Here is a 22780-nt window from a genome sequence, read left to right on the forward strand (position 1 = left end):
ACATCAAATTTAACAATTAAAAGATGTTTGATAAATTTGTATATATTAAAATAAAAGGATGGCATAATTATGTTGTAATTTAGGATAATTCTTGTAGTAATGTAGAGAATATTGGAAAGAAAAGAGTTGAGGAAGAAGGAGGCTAGTATTATAGTTCATGTAAGAGAATCTTAATAGAGGTGTTTATTGAGTGGATGGATGAAAAATTATATGAGAGATATTGAGGAAGATATTGTGGACATAAAATTGACAAACTTTACAATAGGATCATTCATTTGAAATTGTAAAAAAAATCTAATGGGGAGGGGGGGGTTGTGTACGATGAGTTCTTGTCCATATCATACTTGAGTTGTCTCTGAGACATCCAGTCTAAAATGTCAAATCAGAAGTTGGTAGGGGAAAAATGGTGTGAAGAGAAAAAAACTAAGGTTGGATATGTAGATGTAGAAGACTGCATAGAAATAATCATTGAAACCATAGGATCCTTCATTGCAAAAAGTGAGTGTGTAGAAAAAGAACAAGAGAGAGTCCAGGATGCAGTCTTAAGGTACACAAACACTTAGGAGAGAAACTTAATAGGGACAAATGTAGAGTATTTAATATGTTTGAATGTACAGTGTTGTACTTAGATTCAAAAAAGGAAAAAAAAATCAGATCAAAACAACCAACCTGAATTCCGAAATGCAAGATGGATCAAAATGGATTATGTAGCTATCTGCATCATAAAAAGAAACATAAATGCATAAATAAGGAAAGAGAGAGAAAGAAAATGTCATCTACCTCCAGAGAAAGAACTGATGGAGTCTGAATACAGACTGAATCATACTATTTTTTAGTTTTTTTTCTTCTTCCACAAAATGACTCATTTGGAAATGTGTTTTACATGATTACACATATAAAACCAATATCAGCTTGATTAGCATCTCAGAGACATAAGTGGAAATGGGGAGAGGGAGAAAATTTGAACTCAGATGTTTAAAAAATGTTAAAATTAAGTATTTTTACACATAATTGGGGAAAATAAAATATTAAATATAATGTGTGGGAAACAAAGTAGAAAAAAATGCTACTCAAAATAGTTAGAACAAAGTAATCCATTGAGCCAATGCTGTAGTCAGTGGAGAGATATTCTCCATTTCCAGCACCTAACAAACTGAAATAGTTTCATATAATTCAGTTTAATTACATTTATATTCTGTAGGATAATTCTCATTACACTCACAAACACACACACTCTCACAAAATGCTGAAACTCCCAGTTGCACTATACAAATTAATGAGTTAGTTTTCTTATATTGTTATGCAGACTCATTCAAATATTATAGCCTTATGTAAATCATAGATAATTATGTTTGCATAAACTGACTGATTTTTTAGGTTATTGCCTTCATTATAATTTACTGTAATATAGAAAACAGCTTCTTAATAGCATGAAATGAAAGATACATTAAATATATATGTTTGAAACATATACTCACAATTAATATGAAGCTAGAAATAGTAAGAGGGATCTCAAGGATTAAATGGGAATGATAATTTTCCAAACCTAGGAGAAAGGTGTGCAAGAATTCTATTTTAAGTAATTTTGAAATGAAGAGAACACCTATCTCTGCATGTTAAATTATTTGCTTTGTGAATCAATTTACATAGGTAATATTTGTTTCATTGCAGCAATGGAATGCTTGTTCTTCATGCTATATTTCATGGTTTTAAACCGCAAACATGCTATCTTCATGATGGGGCTAAAAATAGAACACTATTTTTTTCTCTCTTCCTATTCATAGATAATAAGGACAGAATACACAGAATTCCAATATTATGTTTGGTCACAAAATATGAATTTAACTCAAATTTAAGGGATGTTAAAATCCTCAGGATTTTAATATATGATAACTGCAGAATATATGATTGTAAGTTCAGAAAGGAGAAGATTAAAGGTGAACAGTGGAGGGAGAGTTGAATTGCTCTCTTCAATTAAATGAAGGGTTTATGTGTGAAAAATTCTTCTCATATTCTACTTAATTTTTCCTGGGATGATTAAAATAAATGGATACAAATTTTTAAGAGAATTGATGTGAAAAAATCTGGCAAGGAGACATATCCCAAAATTGGTCTCCATAAAATTTATGACCGGGGCGGCCAGGTAGCACAGCAAGTAAGAGCACCAGCTCCAGTGTTGAGAAGACCTGGAGATCGAATCCCGGGCTCAGACACTTAGCACCCACCCAGAAACACCTGGCCATGTAACCTTGAGCAAGTTACTTAACCCCAATTGCTTAGGGGTGGCCAGGTGGCTCAGCGAGTAAGAGCACCGGCTCCAGTGTTGGGACGACCTGGAGATCTCCCGGGCTCAGACACTCAGCACCACACCCAGAAATAACTGGCAGTGTAACCTTGAGCAAGTTACTTAACCCCGATTGCTTAAAAAAAAAAGTAAAAAATAATTTTTATGACCACACATCAATGGAGATCTTCAAGCAAAGACTTGGATATGTGTGTGTGTGTGTGTGTTTCTGATATGAGGTGCAAGAAATTCTTATTCAGAGATGGTGGCCCCCGGTATCATGTCCAACTATGAATTTCTATGAAATAGAATTTTTATTTTAAGGGAAAAATTTATATTCTAGCAGGCGTTATATTCTAGTTTTTCCATTGCCCTTTCCTTCTAACAAATTACACAGACAAGTCTTTGCTCTCTAAGCTCTAATTTTCAGTATTTAAAGAAATATTGTAACCTATAATGAGATACAATCTTTGCATAATCCGTCTATAAATAAGTGTTTATTAATTGTATAAATATGTTTATATATTGGACAATATATTATACTCTGAGGTTATAAAGGATAAATAAACAATAAAACATCACCTGCTTCAAGTTTCTATAGCTTTTTTTTTTTTTTAGCAATCAGGGTTAAGTAATTTGCTCAAGGTTACACAGCCAGTTATTTCTGGGTGTGGTGCTAAGTATCAGAGACCGGATTCGATCCCAGGTCATCCCAACTCTGGGGCTGGTCGTCTTACTCACTGAGCCACCTGGCCACACCTAAGCAATTGGGGTTAAGTAACTTGCTCAAGGTTCCATGGCCAGGTGTTTCTGGGTGGATGCTAAGTGTCTGAGCCCGGTTTCGATCCCAGGTCATCCCAACTCTGGGGTGGATGTTCTTACTCACTGTGCTATCTGGCTGCCCCATCTATAGCTTTTTTATTCCTTCTGAAAAATTTAAAGAAAGGTAAACAACATTTATAACAGGAATAAATGTTATATTCTTTTAACTTATCATTTCACCAACTGATATGTTTTTCTAACTCATCACTTCACCAAGTGATCAAAATGACCATTTGGCAATATTTGGTCAAGAAATGCAACGGTGTGCAAGATTCTCTGATTTAACCAAACAGAAAGGGAAAATGGTCATAAAAGATAATGAATGCAAAATTCATTAGGGAAAAAAGTGTAAGGAGCAATAATTTTTCAAATTCTCATTCTACAATGAAAAGATTATTTAAAAATTTTTTAGTGAAAAAATGACACTTTTTGTTGTATTTAAATACAAACCTTCAAAGACATGCTCTGTGCTTTTTTTGTGGTGTTGTATTATCTCAATATTAACAGATAGATGTGTGGCAGTGTCTAAAGTCCTGAATAGAGAATAAGGGCATGCTTTCTTTATTTTTTGTTTTTCAAATTGGTAGATATTAATTTATTTATGAGGAATAGTTATTCATATTGTTTAAATAATCATAGACATTAGGAAATATACATGCTTAATTTTTAGTGGAGAACAGAACCACTTGGAAATGTAACTTAAAAAAGAATAAGTGCCTCTGGTTCACCCAGTGTAGAAGGGCAAGGCTTTCTCACCTGTCCATTTTCCTTTTTGATTTGTCTAGGGAGCTCTGACTTGCTCTTTTTTCAATCTGTATTGTTTAGTCCCTCATTAGATAATCCAATGATCTTCTCCTCCACCTAAGGACTCACCATTAGTCCACTGAATCTAAAAAAAACCCTAACTGAAGAGATCCCCCTAGCCTCAGCCTCTCTGGGAACTGGGATTATATGTGTGGTTCATTACTCCAGGTCATGAATAGTTGAAATATTCGATGAGGATGATTATGGTTCTTATAAACTCTTTCTTAGATTCAGGCTTGGTGGATTAGTAGAACCATATGCAGATAGAGACATGTAGAGTGACTAACAAATATCTGAAGTAAAGGTTGGGAAGACTTCTGATTACCCCTGGAGAGAATGATTTCTAATCTTTGCTTAACCACTACCACCTATGACCTTGGACAAGGTAGATAATTTCTCTTGGTTTCAGTTATGTCATTTTTCGAATTTAGAGGTTTGAACTAGGTGAACTCAGGTATTATTCATTAATAAACCTGTAAACCTATGAGTAAATGCAATACTTCCAACATAGTGCCTGAAGTCAAAATGAAGAATTCAACATTTTTAAAAATTCTTTCTCTTCTTTATTCATCTCCCTTCTCATCCTACACAAAACACAATAGAAGGAATAAGGCATGATTAAAACTACAGACGTCATCAGTACAAAACAGAAAAGTCAGCTATGGAGGCAGACGTATTTGAAAGAGAAAAAAAAATTAAATATTCTCTAGGTTGTTTGTAAATCAGAAGACATTTATAAAACGAATTGTGCCACATTAGCTCTTTCGTTAACAGTAGTATTCTGAAAACAAAAGTTTACTGTTAGAATGTAAATATCACAGCCCAGTTTTTATAATTTCAATGCAACAAATTCATTGAACTATAAAACTATAGCATATTTAATAAGAATTTAAATATAGTTTCTAAACATTCCCTAACATTTCTCACAGCATATTAGTGGAAAAATGCTACAAGCTTTGGAGATATCTTTTTTTTTTCAAAGTCAAAGCTAACTCTTTACCACCAGCCCACTCAGGGTTGACAACGTTCATTTCAATTGGGTTAATTTTGTTCATGAAGAATTACAACTTTATATAAGCAAAATTAGTTTTATACACACACACACACACACACACACACATATATATATATATATATATATATATTTCATGGTTGTTTCTAGGCATTGTTTGCCTAATGATTTACTCCTCTCCCTCCCATCCTTCTGCCAGTGTTAGCTGAGAAAGGGTACCTAATCTGAATGTCTTCTATTTTTTGTCATGTTATCATTTATATTCAGACTATATATCCATTTTAAGTTCAAAATGATTTGTAGTTTAGTGTTATGCCAAACCTAATCTCTACCATATGGCTTTCCAGTTTTCCATCAATTTGTGCTTTCAAGACTATCATAATTTACGTTATTGAGTTATGTTATTTCTGATTGTTCAATTTTCTACTTTTAATTTTCTTCTTTTAAATATCACTAAAGAACAATAATTATGACTATGGATATATTTTGATGATATGAAATGGAATAAGCCTTTATTAAATCCCTACTGGGTGTACAAGGTGTTTAAGGAGGACTAACACCTCTGGTAAGATTGTTACTCATTCACCTTGGGTATGCATCTGTCCCTCAACTCTCACCCGTGGCTTCAAGAAGCTGTAGCATGTTCAGTGACCACGTTGTGCTAAAACTATCTCTGCAGACAGACTAAACCAGATTGAGAGTACAGGCTACAACGCCATTGGTGAGGTAGAATGGTACACCAAGCCCTTGAAGACTTCCCTCCATCAGAAGGGTAAATGAGAACAATTTGTTCCAAAGACCATGGAGGCAGCTACAGCCAGTACTGCAGAATGCTTAGAGAATGGTCAAATATCCGACATGACACAGGCATTCACTATGTCCTGGGACGTCACCAGTCATCTTGACTTTTGTCCTGACACTGGACTTCAATGTCTCTGGAAGAGGGAATGAAGGTGACAATTTTGTGCACCCCTGCATCACTTAAATACAGTTCAAGAGCAAGTCAAGACATCATCTTTGATGCCTCTCATCCTCTTTTAAACAAAGGCCAAACAACATCAAATATTTGTCAATTACTGTGCTAAGTACTTTATAGAGATGATCTTAATTCTTACAACAGCTTAGTGTGATAGTGGATATTGTTATCCCACTTTACCAAAGAAGAAATTGAAGTAAATAAAAATTAAATATTAAATAACTTGCCCTGGGTCACACAGCAACTAAGTTTCTGAGGCTAGATGTGAATTTAGGTCTTCACAAGTCCACCCCCAGAACCTTTTCCATTGTGTCATATACCTGCCTATAGACCTCTTTCTAAACCTGCAAATGCCATATCTGTGTCATTCTGAATATCTTTGAATTGTTTTCCCAAATATTGGAGAACACTTGTTACTTCAAATGTATTATATTATTTTTAAGTATGATAATCTACATGAAAGTACTAACAGGGAGGAGAAAAGAAAAAAAAATAAACAAAACCCCCCAAACTATGGAGAACAAAAGCCAATAATCCCAGGCCTTTATTCCCCATTTCAGAAGGCCCTAGTTTTAGTTTTCTTACTGGATACTCATCCTAGAATGAGCATTACTAAGGTTGGGGTGGTGGGGAGGAAGGAATAAAAGCAACCAAAATAAAAATGTGGAAGAATACAAAAACCAGAAGTCCTAAGCCTACCCTTTCCTCTTTATAAAGACCAAGTTCAAATATGTTTAAATATGCTTCAGGTAAGGAATAAATAATAGTTAGAGAGTGTAAGACAGAACTATTCCCTAAAGAGCTTGATCCATACAAATGGCTTATGTCACAACTTCATGATAGGTCTCCCAATGCAATGACGGCAATTTTTTTTTAACGTGAAAAGGCTACAAGTGAAGACTAAAGTGGAGGGAGAATTGGCATAGGAATCTGGATTACTTCCATTTGAATTGTCTAAGAAGATTCTGTAGGTCACTAGGCAGGATGAAATACTAGACACTGAGATCCTTTCTCAAACTGAACTGCCAAGCATTAAGACTCTACTGCAGAGAGAACCACTGAGATAGACTGCCCACATTGTTCAAATACGTAAGACATCTACTTGCTTAAAAGACTATTTTGTGCATAACTCACACAAGGCAATTACTCACATGGTGGTAAGAGGAAGCAATAAAAGGACCCTTTATTTTTTAAAATTAAACTTTAGGTTTATTTTTAGTTTACATCATTCATTTCCACAAGATTTTGAGTTACAAATTTTTGCCTCCTTTTTCCCCTACCCACCACCCAAAAATGGCAATCCCACTGTATACATCCTCCCCCAATCTGCTCTCTCTCATATACTCCCCCATCTCCCCTCTGACTTTCCAGTAGGGCAAGATGGATCTATATACCCCAGTACCTGTATATCTTATTTCCAAGTTGTATGTAAATAATAATAATTATATATATATATAATATAAAATATATATATATATATATTAAACATTTGTTTTTAAAACTTCTAATTCCAGATTCTTTCTCTTCCTCCCTCATCACCCACCCTTACTGAGAAGATAAGCAATTCAATATAGGTCATACATATGTAGCTACACAAAACATTTCCATAGTCCATATACTGTGAAAGACTGACTATATTTCCCTCCATCCTATCCCGCTCCCCACTTGCTATTTTCTTTACTTTGACCCTGTCCCTTTTCAAAAGTGTGTGCTTCTAACTTCCCTCCCCTCCCAAACTGCCCTCCCCTCCATCCTCCTCCCTCTCATATCCTTCCACCCTACTGTCCTGTAGAGTGAGATACCCTATTTAATGTGTATGTCATTCTCTCCCTAAGTCAAATTTAAGGGGAGTAAGTTTGACCCTTTCCCCTTTGCCTCCCTGTTCTTCCCCTCCATTGTAACATTTTTCCCTTGCCTATTCTATATGAGATAATTTGCCCCATTCTGTGTCTCCCCATCTCCTCTCATTATATTCCTCTCACCTCTCAACTTCAATTTTTAACTATCATCCCTTCCTATTCAATTGCTGCTGTGCTCTCTATGTATACCTGTATACATATATATACACACTCACATATGTATTCATACACCCATATACCCTCCTATATAGACATATATATGTATGTATAAATATATAAGTATGTACAGTTATATTCTCTTCAACTATTCTCATACTGAGAAAGGTTTCATAAGTTACAATTATTTTTTTTCCATGGAGGAAAGTAAATAGTTCAACTTTGGTAAGTCCCGGATGATTTCTTTTCCCTGTTTACCTTCTCATGCTTCTCTTGCTTCTTGTATCTAAATGTCATATTTTCATTCAACTCTGCATTTTTTTTTATCAAAAATGCTTAAAAGTCCTCTATTTCATTGAATGATCATATTTTCCTCTGAAACATGATACTCAGTTTTGCTGGGTAAGTGATTCTTGGTTTTAATCCCAGCTCCTTTGACATTGGGAATATCATATTCCAAGCCCTTTGATCTCTCAATGTAGAAGCTGCCAGGTACTGTATTATCCTGATTGTTTTTCCACAATATTCATTTTTTTCTTCTTGATTGCTTGTAATGTTTTCTCCTTTATCTGGGACCTCCATAACCCAGCTATAATATTACTAATAGTTTTATTTTGGGGATCTTTTTCATGAAGTGACTTGTGGATTCTTTAAACCTCTATTTTGCCCATTGGTTCTAAAACATCAGGGCAATTTTCCTTGAGAATTTCTTGAAGGATGATCTCTAGGTTCGTTTTTTTTTAAGCAGTCGGGGTTAAGTAACTTGCTCAAGGTTACATGGCCAGTTATTTCTGGCCTAGGTTCTTTTTTGATCATTACTTTCAGGTAGTCCAATAATTTTTAAATTATCTCTCCTGCATCTGTATTCCAGGTCAGTGGAATTCTCCAATGAGATATTTCACATTCTCTTTTATTTATTTATTTTTTCATTTGTTTGTATCTGTTTAATAACATCTTGATTTCTCATAAAGTCATTAGCTTACACTTGCTCCAATATAATTCTGAAGGAATTCTTTTCCTCAGTGAGCTTTTGAGATTCTTTTTCCATTCAGGCAAATTCAGATTTTTAAGGCAATCTTCTCATTGCCTTTTTGAGCCTCTTTTGCCATTTGAGTTAGTCTATTTTTAAGTATTATTTTCATCAGACAGGTTGAATCAGTTTTTATGATTTTCTTGCATCATTCTCACTTCTCTTCCCATTTTTTCCTCCCCTTTTGTTATTTGGTTTTACAAATCCTTCTTAAGCTCCTCTATGGCCTGTAAGCAGTTCATATTTTTCTTGGAAGCTTTTGGTGTAGGAGTTCTAACATTGTTGTCTTCTTGCCGTTCCATGCTTTGATACTTTTTTGTCCCCAAAAAAGGAATACAGAGTTGGATTGCTCTGCTTGAATTGCTTTCTTTGCTTGCTCATGTTGCCACTCAATTACTTGATTGTTGAGCTTATTACGACAGTAGAACTCTGCTTTCAGAGAGGAGAGCTTTTTCCCAGATCACTGGGGTTTTCTCAGATGCCAGAGGTATTAGTTGGCTGCCCTCTCTGAAGCCTCCACATGCTCTGGCTCACTGGTCACACACCCCAGGACCTCTACCCTAGACAGAAATCCATATCCATGCAGATTAAAGTAAGAGTGATTACCCTTCAGAATGGTTGCGTGGTCCCCATACAATCTGCAGGCCAGGTGCTCTGAAGCAGCCATGTGGCTGTCGCCACTGCACCTCAGCCATTTCTCCCTCCAGGGGCAGAGGCTGGACTGCACTCCCAGACTCCCTGTTCTCAAAGTGTACACTGACCTCTCACTTTTTCTTTGAGATCTATGGGTTGATAATTCTGGTATCTGCCACAGCTGCTCATGATCTACTCTCTCGACATCCCTCTAGGTAGGGCTGGCTGGGCCACCCTGAGGCTAAAACCACAGGCTCACTTTGGAGCTGGACCCTGCTCCCAGCAGGCTTTGATGAACCCTGCCTGTCCACCTGCTGGGCTGTCTTGAGAGAGGGTTTTGTTTCTCTTTGTCACTTTGTGGGTTGCGTAGCCCTTAAGTTTGTTTAGAGTCATTGTATATAGATATTGGAGGTGGTTATGGGGGGAGAGCAGGGAGTTTTCCTGCTTCTATACCACCATCTTGGCTCCGCCCACAAGGACCCTTTCAAAGTCTCCCTAAAGAACTTCAGGATTAAATCCATCATCAGACACTTGACACACTTCCTAGCTATGTGACCTTGGGCAAGTCCCTTAACCCCAATTGCCCTCCAAAGAGCAAAAAAAAATAACTTTAGAATTGATTACATGATATGGGAGACACTGGCACAGAACTTCACAGCATAGCATGTTCTCATCAAAGAAGGTACTGTGCTCTACGAGCAAAACAGAATTGAAGTAGCACAAAAGAATGTTAGAGGTACAAATTTAGCAAATCCACCCCAAAGGTTCACAGGGACTATTTGTACCTGAACTGTGGCAGAGCATTCTGAACTCAAATTTGTCTGGTCAACCATAGTCAGACACACTGTGACTTGACTGTAACATAGTTGTGCCATTTTGGTCCTCTTTGAGCATGAAGGAAACCAACCAGCCAACAACCAACCAGCTAAAGTAATGTTTTACTGATGAAGCAGAGCAGCAAAAAGAACATGAGAGTCCCAGCATTGATGCAAACAATTTTAGTACAGTCACGGATTTTGTTTTTCTGCTGATGAAAGGTCATGATGATGATGAGCAAGAACAATTCCAGGCATATCAGGGCCATAGTATAGACACTTGGAGAACAGGCACAATTCTTCATTTTGTATCAGGATTATCTCTAGCAAAACGACCAAGAGGTCACAAGCCTCTTATATGAAACCTGTCCTGTAATATAAGTTTATACAAAAGTTCTCTGTGTGCTGCTATCCACTCAGTATACCTTGACTTATCTGATCAAATTTCCCTCATCCCATTCTATTTTGGAATATGTTAAGGGCCACTTCTATTAGAAATAACCACCTTTTCCTTATTGAACAAATCACATCAAAGTAAAATGCCCAAATTGGCCCTGAACTCATTCCCAAAACTTGCCATTCCAAGAACAACCCCAACTAGTTATTTATCATATGGCTTCTTAAACTGTTTCCACTCATGACTCCTTTTCACTTCAGAAACTTTAATGTGATACCAGGTGTACAGGTATATAAGATAGGTATACAAATCAAACATTTACTGGTAATAAATCCTAATTTTAAAGCAATTCTTTGGTATACATATAATTTTATCATTTATTAAGGAAAAAAGCAAATTTGACAACCAATAAGATGGATGTGCTTCTTTATTTTTACATAAAGAATTAAATGTTGGCAGAATATTTGATACTGCAGTATGTAGAGCCTTTACAATGTTTTTCAGAGTGTCAATATTTTGATTTTGTAATAATCAATTCTGAGAATGATGCTTCACATAAATACATGCTAAAAATGGTGAAATAGCTTAGGACCATTTTAGAAATCGTAGGAAAGTCTTTCCTAATCCCAAGCCAAAATTTGATTAATGATTTTTATGCATATAAAACACTGCAATTTGTAACATAAACATCTCGAATCTGAGTGGAGGTATTTGTGGTAACATTTGTTGGTGTTGTTTGGAGTGATGGCATGTACATTGCAAAGTGCACATGTTATATGTTCAGAACCAAAGCTTGAGTGAAGTTGTGCGGTGCAACATGGGCAGGCACTGCTAGAAACACCTCAGATTAATTAAATGTTGGACTGTGAGTTATTTTTTGGTCATTGCGAGTTCAGAAACCTTTTACTGTTGGCAAATTTTTTGCAACTCCCACATTCACTTACATCACCACATAAGAGGTTGCATCCCATAGCATAAGAAGCAATGGTCTATTATATATATATATATATATGTTTTAATAATATATTTATATTTAATAATATAATATATATATATATATTATATAATAATATTTATATATTATGTGTATATATATACACATAATGTGTCACTACTGATCAGAGAAATATGATAAATAATCAGCACTCTCCTGTCAGCTCACATCAACAGAATTCTCTTTACTACATCAATCATTGCAGGTCCTAAATATCTCTTTCAAAGAGAAGAGTTATAGCCTTCTGCTTCTCCTTATCATTTCAAGTAATGTCATTGTTTCATAATTTCAGTCCTGTTTGGCTCTTTGTGACCTCATTTAGGCTTTTCTTGATAAAGACACTAGACTCGTTACTAGAATATTTTCCATTTCCTTCTACTCATTTTACAGATGAGGAAACTGAAACAAACAGTGTTAAGTGACTTGTCTAGGGTCACATAGCTAATAAGTGTCTGAGGCAACATTTGAACTACAGTCCTCCTGACTTCAGCCTTGGTGTTCAATCTAACAGTGCCACCTAGCTCCTCCATACCTCAAGCCTGTCCGCTACTAAATCAATCATTCATAAATCAATAAAAATGTTATTTCTAAATGACTGTGGAACATGTAATGCTTCCAACATGACTCCAATGACTTCCTAATTTCCTATATTTTAAAACCAATAAAGAATAAATTTCCTTTGTTTTGATGTTCAAAATTTTGTTGTTTGTTTCAAAATTAAGATTAATATACTTTTATAAACTAACACATGCTATTCTCCCTGACCCATTCTATGGTGGAGACATATAGTTCTTTGTGCTGATCTGTATATGTATCATTTAATTCCCAACTCCATTTCTTGGCATGGGCATGTATTGAATGAATTCCTTCCTCACCAATTATTTTTGCAATCCATAATTCCCAAAAGTTACAGGACAAATGTCAACTGCTTCACAAATTCTTTTCTAGTTTCCACATCCTTGTACTCTTCACTTTAATTTATCAAGTTTTAAGTTTATATTTACATTTGCACATGCATATGTATATGTGGATGTGTGTATTGTTCTTATAATGCAATATGAGACCCTTGGGGAAATTGCCTATGTGATTTTTGTCTTTCTTATCCCAATACCTAGCTCGGTCCAGGTCACAGTAAGTTTTTATTAAATATTTGTAATGTTGAAATAGTTAATTGTTTCTAAAAGAAAAAAAAACATACATCAACGATTCTTTGAATTGTGAGGTAGCTCACAACAGCTATATAAATTAGTGGCAAAAAATAATTTCTTCAAACCTACTTCAAAGACCCTAATCAGCTCTGAAATTCTATAATTTTATGAAAAGCTTTGAGTGGGTGAACTAAATTTCTAATTCTTTTTTTTGTTAATTGTCTCACCAAATGAAATTTAATTTTTGCTGAAGTGATGAAAATAGACCCAAATGAGGTCCCTGAGAACCTGGATTATGAAGCTAAGTAAAAAAGCAAGAAAGGAAATAAATATTGAAGAATCATTTAAAGCATTTCTACTATTCATTAAGAACAGCCTCATCAAAAGGCATCTCACTAGAGTTTTATTTTCAATCTAATTAACATCTGTCCTGGAGACTTTTTTAAATTATAGACTAGTTAGAATTAGCATCCACTTATCCAGAAAAATAGAAAAAAATTCAATCATAATAATTGAATTATATGCCTGCTGTTCAGTAGCTTAATCAAACTACCCTATATATTTATTAAAATGTTTTATAGAGCAATGCATAATTAATCCTACATATCTTTTCCTAAACAAATGTGCAGTCCCATGAACATATGAATCCTTTTTTTCATAATCACATTCTTTAAGGCTCTCTTTACCTCCTTATTTCTCAGGCTATAGATCAGAGGGTTCAACATGGGGATCACCATCGTGTAGAACACAGAGGCCACTTTGCCTTGATTCAATGAGTAGCTGGAGCTAGGTCTCAGATAGGTGAAGATGGCAGTTGCATAAAATATAATAATGGCTGTCATATGAGAGGCACAGGTTGAGAAGGCCTTGTGTCTTCCTTCCCTTGAATGCATACCCATGATAGAGACAAGAATATAGATGTAGGAAGTGAGGATTATGAACACTGTGCCTACTATATTTACTCCAGCACACATAGAAAAGATGCTTTCATTCATTTGTGTGTCAGAGCAGGAAATTTTAAAGAGAGGGGGACTATCACAGAAAAAAATGATGAATAACATTGGAACCACAAAATGATAAGGTGCTTAAATAACTTGTGTTAATCATAGAATTCAGTAGTCCTGCTGTGTAGGCCCCTACAGCCATCTTTAGGCAGATGGTCCTGAACATGGTACAAGTGTAGAGAAGGGGGTTACAAATGGCTACATAGCAGTCATAGGCCATTAATCCAAATAGTATGCTCTCAGTAGTGGCCAACGCAATGAAGACATACATCTGCAGAAAGCAGCCAGCAAAAGAAATGGTTTTACTTTTAGACATTAAATCTTCCAGCATCTTTGGAGTGATGGTAGATGAATACCACACATCAGTAAATGACAAGTTACTCAAGAAGAAATACATGGGAGTGTGGAGTCGAGAATCTAGCACAATCATTCCGATATTACCCACGACAGTAAGAGTATAAATGGCCAAAAATAGCACAAACAGGACAACCTGAAGTTCCGTAGAGTCTGTTAAGCCCAGTAGGATGAACTCAGTCACTGCGGTATGGTTTTTTCCAGACATTTATTTAATATACACATATGTATATACTTTTTTTAAAACAAGTTTCTTCATAGTGTAATTTTATTTCAGTTTCCCTGAGGAATGATTTGCAGAAGTAAATAGTGGGTTGAAGTAGAATTCTGAGTTCCTGAAGAAAGAAGAAATATAATATTAAATTGAGTTACTAAGCAAAGAAGTGACCTAAAAATGGACTGGTAACTAACTTCTGGCTTTAGCAAAGAATCACAGGACAGTGTGGTGTACTGGAAAGAGCAGTTCATCAGAACTACTTACTATCTGCGGCATTCTTCATATGTCACTTGGTCATTTTATCCCTGTTTCCCTAGTGACAAAAAAATGAGCTGAACTCAATTATCTCTGAGGTCTCCTCAGATTCTAAATCTAGTGACCTGGAGATATGAGCTTCTATTGATACAAATCAAAGTCAACGTAAATACTATGCATCTTTTTCCCTGTTCACAAGTAGTGGAATTATTCCCACTTCCATCTTACTTTGGTAATATATAGAATTCAAAGTAGAGGAATCACTTTGTTGAAGCTCTTCCATTATTTCCTTTTCCAATTTCCATAGGGTTATTTCTGGTAAATAATTTACAAGCCTACAGTGTGGTGTTTGGCATCATTGTGATAATATAAGTCAGTGAATAAGCATCAATTAGACTTCTATGTGCCAGGCTTAGTGCTAAACATTGGGAATACCAAAAAGTGGTAAAAAAAAATAGTTCCTGCTGCAAAGAGCCCACAATCAAAAAGGGTCAATAAGCAGCAATAGATATGTGTAAACAAGTTGTATCAAGGATAAGTAGGAATAATTGACTTGAGGAAGGCATAGAAATTAGCAAGATATGGGAAAGGCTTCCTGTCGAAGGCAGACTTTTATTTGTGAATTGAAGGATAACAGGAAAACTAGGAGGTGAAGATGAGGAAGAAGAATATTCAAAAGTATAATCCTGACTTTAATTTTTATCCAAGTCTACTATGGAGGAGCAAGAGATCAAGCTGATGAAAAGAAGAAATGCATTTTCTTTCTAACTTCTAAAGGAAGTTGAGTGCCCTCCTATGTTCCATACTGAGAATTCAATTTAACTATTCAGAGAGAGGGGGAGTCACTTACCCAAAACCCTGGAAGCAGATATGAAAAGTATTTCCTGCTTTCCTGACTTTGTCTGATTAATGGAACGATGTTATCTTGCTTTATAAAGCCACTGGGACAACTACTGTTCACAGAACCTCTGCATCCCTTGTGTCAAAGTCTTCTATGATGACTATCATCTTCATTAAATTATATATGCTACTTTTTATGAAGTCTTTCACAGAGTTTGGTGATTTTCAGTTGGAAAAGACAAAAATTGAATCACATTGATTCCCCATGATATGATCTCTTGAAATATCTACTTATATCACTGTGGTTCCCACAATTACTATACTGCCTGACAGACTAGTGTAGCACATTTTGCCTGAGCTCGAAAGGATTCCCTTTGGATCAATTAAAATGTATATTTCATTGACTGTCTGCCTCTGGAGTATTTCTCCCCATAATATTGCCAGACTGGTGTTATCAGGAAATATGAGGAATCAAGAAAGAAAATTGATTCTCATACTCTTGATGTTTTAAAAGTCATTCCCAAGAGGCATATATTTCTGAAACTAGAAAGATTCTTTCATACTTTCTGATATGATTCTGTGGACTTGGTCTACAGAAAAGAACCCTAGAGATTACCAAGTCTAATCATATTCTTTTACAGTTGAGGAACTTGTAAAGTTAAGTCATTTGTTCAGGTTCATGCAGACAGCACAGTACAGCTGAGTATCGAACCTAATCCCTCTGACTCCATATTAACCATTCTTAAAAGTATTCCACAATTTTTTATCCTTAAAATCCCAGGCTTGCTCCCCTCTTCCTATTTCCTCTTTTGAATCCCTGGGTTGGTAGAAAAGTAATCATAATGATATCAAGTATAAAACATATATATTTACCAGCATTTGGTGCTCCTAGCCACTAACTTGATTTTATACAATAGGAAGAATAAGGTTCAAGATGTTTTTTATTCGCCCTCATCATTATGCTTCAGAGGAGTAGTTCTGAGACAATTTCCTTTTTCTGTAAAAAAAAAAAAAAAAGGAATCTTCTATCCTCCAACTCTGTTTTCTTCTAGGTACTTATGTTTCCTTGACAAACTAAAGAGTGTGGTTACTGCATATCCCCAGTCAGTTTAGGTCTGAGCCCCCATCTGCTAACCTTGCTTCTTCTGCCATACTCAACATATTCCCTTTCTATCCTTTCTATGTTATCTTTATATTTATTCTACCTTGCTACAATGAAAAAAAGCTTACACTAACGGACATGACATCTTTAGCTAGAAACTTGCTATCTCTTCTAAAGAAGTAAATACAATAAAATATTCAATATTATAGTTATTGCATAATTGTACATGCAGCTTTGTCAAGACACTACAGTTCTCACTAATCACACAGGTCATTCCAAGTGCTAGAGTTCCAAGAAATATCTTGGTTTATTTGTTGAGATTCCCAATGCTTGTCATTTTCCTAACAAGAAAAGGAGTAGAAAAAAAAAACAAAAGAGATTGTAAATGTCTTTCTTTTTAAAATATTTTACCAATTAAGTGTAAAAATTATTTTTAACAGGCCCTGAAGTAGAGTAATTAGGATCAGGGCTGAATTTTGGAGAACAAGATAAGAAATTTCAACCTGTTCTTTTAAGAAGTGGTATTTCCTCTCCATGAGAAATTGAGTGGATTCTGCTCTTATGTCTTTTACTTTAATGCCCAGAACACTTTTCTATAGCTCTTTATGTAAGAGACATAGACTTGCCACTTACACAGTCCTATGATGAGGGGAAGGGGGATACCTTTCTATTTTCTTTAACAAGAGAGGAATTTCTTCCTTACCAGAGTCTTAGCTATGATTAGTGGTTTGTCTCCCAAAGGAGACAGCTTCCAGAAGAAAATATTTTTGGATTATAAAACATCCTCTCAGATAACTAGAAGACAAAGATAGTTAACCTTTACTTGATTCTACTTCTTGCTACTCATAAAAAGCAATATATTTTCTCAATTGTCTATCACAGTTAGGTTTTGATTTTCCACTTTAACTTCCATCATTTACTAAACATCTATCTGTATCCATTTGAAATTCCTTTTAGTGATTGTCTTTTAACAAATCATCAAATGTTACCTTGGTCTGAGGCACAGTGTCTAATTTTTGTAACCCTCTCCCATGATTCACTGCCTATCTTGTACAAATAAAAATGGTATGGGAAGGCAAGAAAAAAAGAAGCCACTGAAATCTGCCATGAAGTCTTTTATTCTAACTTGGATTGTCCCACCTTTACCACCCATATGGAATCCTTTATATTCCTTACATGTCATCCATCACAGTTTGATGGGCATCAAGCTGCCAGCCTATACCCAGTTAAATGAATATGGAATTGGATGAAGAGCTAAATGAAATGAAGAATCTTAAATGTGTAAACTTCCTCTTGAGGAATCATCCATACTGGACACCATGGTCATTTCAAAACTCAGATCATCATGCACCAGATCACCTCTCTTGGACTCTTCTTCAGCAGTCTTTTTTTCTCTCTGGTAATGCCTCCAACTACTTGAATTCTTGATAAAATGTATGAGTTCCTGTTTAACCACAATTTGAGAAAGGCTTCATCCTGCCATTCTTGAAGACAAGGACTCTCTCTCCCTCTCCATCCTTTTTTCCCCTACCTTTGATCTCTATGTCTCTCTCTCTTAGTTTCTATCTCTCTGTGTCTCTGCCTCTTTGTGCGTGTCTCTGTCTCTCTGTCTCTGTCTCTGTCTCCCTGTTTCTCTTTCTCTGTCTGTCTCTCTGTCTCTGTCTCTCTCCGTTTCTGTCTCTTTCTGTCTCTCTGTCTGTCTCTGTCTTCTCTCTCTGTCTCCCTCTCTATCTTTCCCCCTCAAAAAATATTGACTTCAAATTCCCATTAGGCAATTCCTTTTTAATTCAATTCAACAAGAATTTAAAGACCTTTCTATCATCACAAAACTGTGCTCTGTGTTAGGGACCTAAAAACAAAAATGAAAAAGGGTTAGAATTTCTTCTGTATAGAAGAACTTCATGCAAGTTTCATTTTCTTGGTTGTAGGGATAGAGACAAAGGTACAAAGCTTTGGAGCTATGGGATATAATGTTTGCCTCAATAATGCTACTATTCTGGCACCTCTCTACTAAGTCCAATCACATTAAGATAAAGCTTCTTTAAGAGAGGGTGTCTTTCAGAACAAGTAACATTGGATATGGGGTATGTTTTCTGAATAGAAGTACTATTGTTGTGGTTTCCAGTATATTGTGGCAGAATTGTCTCAAAGAATTCAGTCAGACCACCTCTAATAAAAGTATAGGAATTAATTGGATTGATGCCTCTAATGGGGTGAGTTCCAAGAGGAACCATAAACTTAGTAAGGCAAGATAGGCAATTTTACAGAGCAATGATGCTGATTACACAACAGAAATGATGAATTTTTGAAAGGTAGGAAGGGTTTGTTAAGAGGTTAGGTAATGGGGAAGGGTCCCAGCCACAGTGAATCTCTGCATACTATTTCCCATAATATATACATAAAATATATGATGCATACAATCCCCTCTCCTGTTTGGGATTGTGTGCATGATAATGATATTATAGTAATCCTCTCTATGTCATAAGTTCAACTAAAGGACAACTTTTTCTACTACCAGGCAGATGCCTACTTAGGTGAAGTCCCTTATATTGTTATGGGCATCCACATCCTTCTCAGGCACCCCGGTGGAGCTGCTTTCTTGTTGGCTGAGCATTTTGGTCCTGTCTGAGACTAGATGGATTAGGTTGTAGTTGAGAGCATGGACACATCAGTTGTTCCATGAAGAGTGTGAGCAATGGGCCTGGGGACAATGGCTAGTTAGAGTTAGTAACTGGGATCCCATTACATAGACAAACCTGCTGTTTCTATGAGAAATATGAGTTCTTAGACATATCTATTATTCTGGTGAGGCAATGAGGCATATATGAGGAAATTAGTATATTGAGTGGGGAGGGGGAATGCAGTGGTTAGGTAGGGGCAGTGGCTATATTGAGTCTGGGGTCCTGTAGTGTGTTTAAAACCAGATTGTGTGGTTAAATAAGGACATGCCAATTCTTCAGTGAGGCCCATAATGAAGTTAGAATATTGGAACTAGAGGTAACTTTATTAGGATTCCATTATTCCAAATTCATTTGAGTAAAGGGACAAAAGTTTTTGCTTCCATAGCTTGTTTAGGCTGAAAAGGGGTATAGAGCTGTCTCTGTCTCAGCTGTTTCTGAGGAGGAGATTGATTGGAATCAAACATAGGGCACATCCAAAGGATGATAGATGGGTATCCACTGTTTGCTAATAAATGTAAATGAACACGCTTTAGTTTGGAAGACACAAATCTGATAGGTGAATTCAAAATGCAGGACTCAAGTGTCATATGTGACTCCTCATTCTTTCATACCACATTCAAACAAGTTACCAAATTCTTTTGATTCTACAACCAAAATACTTCTCATAAATGTGTCCTTTTCTTTCCTGATATTGCCAGCACCCTGATCATGCACATATGTAATAGTAATGTAATTTGAAGTTCCTTTTGTATTGCTAAGTTGAAAGGTACTTAGAGCCTAATGTAGCAGCAAGCACCCCAGTGTCCCCAGGGTTTCTGCCACCACAGGTTCTTGGATCTGCTTTGATAAAGGAAAGCAACTCAAAAGGTGTTAACAAGCTTACTTTAATCAGTCAAACATATGTATCGTTTACGTACTTCAGGGGAAAAAGGTCAGCACCCCGAACTTCAGAATATACAGACAGAATTATCAAGACAGAGAAACAGATCAAGTAGACTGTTTCCAAACTGTCCAACCATTACATCCATACCAAATCAACATCTGGGTTTCAAAGCCAGGGAACTCTTAACAACGGCTTTCCAGAGTTTCATCAAATCACAGAACACTTGTCAAAGTGAGCCCCAAAAACAAAGCTACACATCAGTGCTTATATAGCTTTTTCCTGGCTCAGAGAATGTAACAACCTTATTGACTCACTGGCCAATCAAAAAGTGTCTACTGAAAAACAAGCCTCCCATCCCAGGCTCCAGGGGCACTTTAGCTTAGGGCAGGGAAGATCTTTAAATTTGCATTTCCATTACACCTAGTTCAAGTTAAGCCTCTGTTGAAGAAACAGAAGGTATGAACTACTGTTGTTTATGTAACAGGAATGGGCTGAACAGAAGACCCCTGTTGCTGACATAATAGGAAGGGACTGAATATGGAGGAACAATATTGTAGATAAAGAAAGACCCTGGCTGGGAAAGATAGATCTTCTTGGAGCAATCTGTGTGGAGGCAGAAGCTGCTGCCCCTGGGGAGGCTGAAGAGGAAGGGCCTTCCCAGGTTGGAGAGAATGATTTTGATTTTGGGAACCTTTGTGAAGTGATTTTGATTCTGGGAATAAACTGGAGATTCTTCTGAGCAGCTGCTGAGTCTGAGGGCCAGCTGCAGCTTCTGGGAGCTGCTGAAGACATACAAGAGCCAGCTGGATTTACCACAGACTGAGGAAGAATGATTGATGTTGTTACTTTGAATGAACCTGTTTGTGGATTTGTTAAGCCTTAACTTCCTGGGAACAGAGACTGTGAAAGATTTTAGGTGGACTGGATGCTGTGAGCTTCAGCGTGGAACAGGAAGTACATTGAGAGCTGGACAAGGACCTGGGAGCTGTCTGCCTTTATACCCAGGTGACCGTTTGGTGAATCCAGGTAGGACCTGGGACCATGGAAAGGGATCCAGGCAATCTGAGAGACCACCCTGAGTCAAGCTGAAAGAAGACTTCACTTGGATACTGTGTACTGACTGAGAAATTGTAATTTACTAGTGACCTAGGGGAGAAGGGCTTATGTATTTTCTGATGATTGAATAGTGAACGATAATTGAATAGTGATTGACTTGTAACATGATGTGCCCCATGAGTGGAGAACTTTGACTATTGTACTTTATGTCCCTTAAGGAGGATGATTGAATGATTGAGTTGATTGAATGATTGAGTTACTAAATGATTGTTCTTTGTTCAAAACTTTGTTACCACTGTGGTGAAAACTATATGGCAATTTTATGTTATAAGTTGTTGTGAATGCTGTATTTTGATTATCTGTGATAAGTTTTAACATTGTGAATGCTGTACCTTGATTTTATGTGAATGTTTTGCTCTAATTTGTAATTGAATAAATAGTGTTCCCTATACTGTGTAATCTGAACCTTGCAAAGCTGTTCACAGCAGCCATCCTCTGGAAAACTGCTTGTGCTTGGCTTCACAACATTTTACTTCATGCTTTTGCTTTTAGAATATAATTTTCAGTTGTTCTTCTTGCCTCTAATGGATCCTTACCACAGTCCTTCTTTCATTCTCTCACCAAAGCTATATTCCTAAAGTGCCCATTCAAATATGTTATAACCACAAACCCTCCCCAACTCAATAAAATTGAGTGACTCCTTAAAAACTCTAGGATCATATAAATACCTGTTTGGCATTCAAAGATTTTCATAACCTAGTCCTCTGATCCCTTTCAGACTTCTTGTACCTCTCTCCCCTCCATGTCTTCTTTGATCCAATGACACTGATCTCCTGAATTTTCCATGAATAAGATACTCCATCTCTCAGATTCAAACATTTTCTCTAGTTGTATCCCTTGCCTGGAATGACCTCCCTCTTCATGTCTGCCTACTGGGTTCTTTGAAGTTTGAACTAGAATCCTGTCTTCAAAAGGAAGTCCTTCTCCACCCCTCTTTATTAAACCACCATCCCTCTCTTAATTGTTTTCTTATTTATGCTACATATACCTTGTTTTGCCTATTTGTATGTTGCCTTCATTAGATTATAAGCTCCTTGAGAGTTGGGACTGTCTCTTGCTTCTTTATGGGTCCCTAGGACTTAGCACAGTGACTGGAAGATAATAATTGACTAATAAATATTAATTGACTGACATTATTCTGGGAGATCCTTGAGAGCAGGGCTTGTTTTTCCCCCTTCATATTCCCAGTGCTTATAACAGAACTGTGCACATAATAAGAATCCTTGTATACCAGTTGTGCCTTAATATTCTTGTCCTTGGTTCAACTCAGTCTGTCTTAATTGCCTATAGACTCAGTGATATCTCCATTTTTGGTGTAATGGGCTTAGAGATTCACTGTAGTCCTGAATATTGTGCCTTGTTATGACACTTTTTTTGTTCATCCATGGAGAACTTTTA

The 22780-nt window shown here is 36.3% G+C and overlaps 1 pseudogene; it reads right to left on the minus strand.

Moving 5' to 3' along the window:
• Positions 1 to 13660: 13660 nt before the first annotated feature.
• Positions 13661 to 14496, minus strand: LOC138163565 (olfactory receptor 5F1-like; annotated as a pseudogene).
• Positions 14497 to 22780: the final 8284 nt, after the last annotated feature.

The sequence above is a fragment of the Petaurus breviceps genome, unplaced genomic scaffold (genome assembly GCF_028583685.1).
Source record: "Petaurus breviceps papuanus isolate PSGF00001 unplaced genomic scaffold, PetGlider_PUasm1.0 188, whole genome shotgun sequence".
NCBI classification, from domain to species: Eukaryota; Metazoa; Chordata; class Mammalia; order Diprotodontia; family Petauridae; genus Petaurus; species Petaurus breviceps.